Source organism: Antrostomus carolinensis, unplaced genomic scaffold, assembly GCF_000700745.2.
Source record: "Antrostomus carolinensis isolate BGI_N321 unplaced genomic scaffold, ASM70074v2 scaffold8765, whole genome shotgun sequence".
Taxonomy (NCBI): domain Eukaryota; kingdom Metazoa; phylum Chordata; class Aves; order Caprimulgiformes; family Caprimulgidae; genus Antrostomus; species Antrostomus carolinensis.
In genome coordinates this window covers 18,788-21,890 of record NW_010315678.1, presented here as the reverse complement: position 1 = coordinate 21,890, position 3,103 = coordinate 18,788, and positions in this window count along the sequence as shown.

Here is a 3,103-nt window from a genome sequence, read left to right as displayed (position 1 = left end):
ATGCCTGAAAAGAATCTGTAGGCAAAGGGTCTGAGAAGCTGAGGGTCCTGTTTAACTGCAGAGGAGTGGAAGGCACCACAGCTTACCTGGAGCCATCCAGGCTCCCAGAAAACAGCTCGGACAGGGAATCTCCTTTATGTGTGCTTAATCCAGCATGAATGAGTCTGAGTGACTGGATGAATAATTTGATCAAAACAGAAATGCTGCTGATTTCCAGGCAGTTACATTGATGTGTAAGTGTGGAGAGAAGAGAAAAGCCATAAAACAGAAAAAGGATGCTCTTCCTACTGCAGAACACAGAGGCAATGCCACAGCTCAGGAAGAGAATGTGATTCATCTTCTACACAAGCTGCTAAAAGATAGGTAGAAGGGAAGAGGTCTGTCTGGAAGCAAGAGACTTAGGAATGAGTTGTCTGCATAGAGAAGACATTTGAACTGGACTAAGTTGCCTATGGCAAGTTTTGAAGGATGAAAGAGCAGTCTTGGAGGCTTACTAACAGAGGTCCTACTACAGAGCTCAATGGAGACAGGGACCCTTGAGCAGAGAGAGGAGAAAACAAAAAATTGAAACCATAAGAGGGTTTGAGGGGATGGGAGTCATCTTGCACTCTCAAAAGCAGCAGCAAACTAAACATAGTTTTAAGTGAAGTAGAGGCCACAAGACATACTATGAGGCATCTCCAAGCTAAAGTTAGATATAAATTCTCCTTACAAACTATTTTAAGATGAAAATGCAGGTTTCAGCATAATGATTTTTCTTATAAATTTCCATTTTGCCAACATTTCCCAAGGGAAAAAAGTGAAAACCACAAAAACCATTTTGCTTTGTGTCTCGTTTTCCCAAGTTGCAATGTTTGTTAGAAGGATGTTAACATTTCAGCTCCATAGCCTTGCAGTTCCTTCACCTTAGCCAGTGAAGCTCACACTTCTTCCTTGAATGTATGCTGCCCATGGTGTACTGTGGCTAACAGAACTGTGCAGCCGTGCAGCATCACAGGTTGCCTATGGCTGGCTGAAGTCATGACACACGCACTCCCTTTAAAGCCCAGTGCTTGTAGAAAAATGACATATGGTACCATATTCAGATGCAATTTGGAAACAAACTGATCCCAAATTAAAATATTTTTACATTTCCAAACTTTTTGTTCTTCCAAAAAACTGACAGACAAGGGAATCAGGTGTGAGAGGTTAACATACCTGCAAATGCCTACCTGGGTTAAATTAAAAGATCTCCAGAGGTGAGAGCAATGAGTTTGTTTCCCTCTGGAGAGAAGAGCAATGGCAGGCTGGCTAGCAAGGTGGTCCTTACTGCCACACTTGAAGTAAAGAGCTGCTTTGCTATGGGGAGGAAGGGACTGGGCGTACAGGCTGGGTTAGGAGGCAATACCAATCATTCAATGAGCAGATGGCAGGAGGGATTGTGCCACACCTGCCATGCTGGTAGGAACCTGCTGGAGTGGGCGCTGCCTTTGGGAAAGGCTGAAGGGGAAGGCAGAGTTCAAACTGGGCCATGACAAGCACCTGATGAGGCATCCAGATGGAGAGGCCAGAAAGACCAGCTGAGGTACTGCCTCAGTGAACAAGGAAGGCAGCTGGAAGCAGAGCAAAAGGTTTGTGAATTATTGCCTCTAGGGAAGGCACCTAATTCAAGCTAACCTGAACTGGCCAAGGAAGGTGTCAACATGCCAGGCTCAAACAGCAAACACATACCAAGAGGCTTTCACTCTTCCTTTGCCTTCCATGTGTAGAAGAACAGGCTGACTTAGTCCCTTCACATGTGCTTTAAGTCTCCAAGAACATATTGACTCAGAGCAAAATCTCTGTCCTCCTTTCTCAGGATGAGGTGGCTCAGGCAAAAGAGGACAAGCAGCTTGCAGAGATGCACAAAATCTACCCACTACCGATGTTTCTAGCACTTCACCACTGACATTTTAAAAGCTGATTGTGAACAAACCATCAGGACCTATTTGGAGGGTTGCCTGTGCGTCCTGTAACTCTGGGTGAAGGAACATGCCCTGATGCTACTGGCAGTGCTAATGACAGATTCTGACTTTTGGAGTCAGGCCTAGGTTTGAATGGTGGATTTTTCACTCTAGAACCAGGTAGTTCACTGCTGGAGAGCTGTATCTGAATTGCTTGTAGGCTTTGACAATGCAATGGGTTCATCTCCAGTGGGGCTGTGACAAACGCCTTTTCCATGGTGAGCCACTCATGCTCTAACCACCTGCTGAAAAGTCACTGAACCCACTGTGGGAATTCACTTCCCAGCCCTGTTGGTTGTTTGCAAAGTACCACTAGGCAAGTGAGTTTGCACCCAGGGGCACCTATTCCCATTTCCACTGCCAGCCTAGAAGCACTGCAGGGGGAAGAGCTGCTTCTCAGTGTTTTCTTGCTCAAGGTTACCTGTACGTTTGCTTGTAATGCCTGTGCTGAAAGATGGCTGGGATCTCAGCAGCACTGCATGTTAAGTCTACTCTGCTTACTGCTTTTGCAAGCAGACAGTTGTTAAGGAAGCAATCAACTCAGCTACAGCTCACTCCTATCTTGGTATGCACACGCAGCACTTCCCTGGGCATGGGACACCTACTGCTAATAAAAATTGATGCCAGAGGATGGAAACTGTAATGCGTTAGTGAAAGTATCAGTCAAATCCCACCATCTTACTGACAGTTCTGTAGTCAATCTTGGGTAGCTTATGCATTAGCTAAGTTAAGGTAAACAGGGAACTAGATAAAGCTCACAGATAGAAGGGAGAATTCTGAGAGTAAGAGGTGCTTTAATTGAGCAGGCAAATGAAGAACAAGCTCTAAAGGCTGGGATGTGAAGCTGCCCTGCAGGCTCTGAGTGAAGAAGGGCTAACTACTACAGCTTGCAGAGGTGGTTGGTACTAGTGGTTTTTCCATGCCTGTGCTGCATGGACAACTCAGCTGCTTATGAACACAGACATTTTATCTTAAAATGCTCTGTTCTGATACATGGCAGTTGGAGACTCTCACCTTCTAGGTCTTTCAAGCTAAGCTGCCATCCCTTGTTAGGTATAACTCCAGTTGACAGTAGAAATAAAGCAGGCTTTTCAACCATTCAAGGCATGGCAGACCTTAGG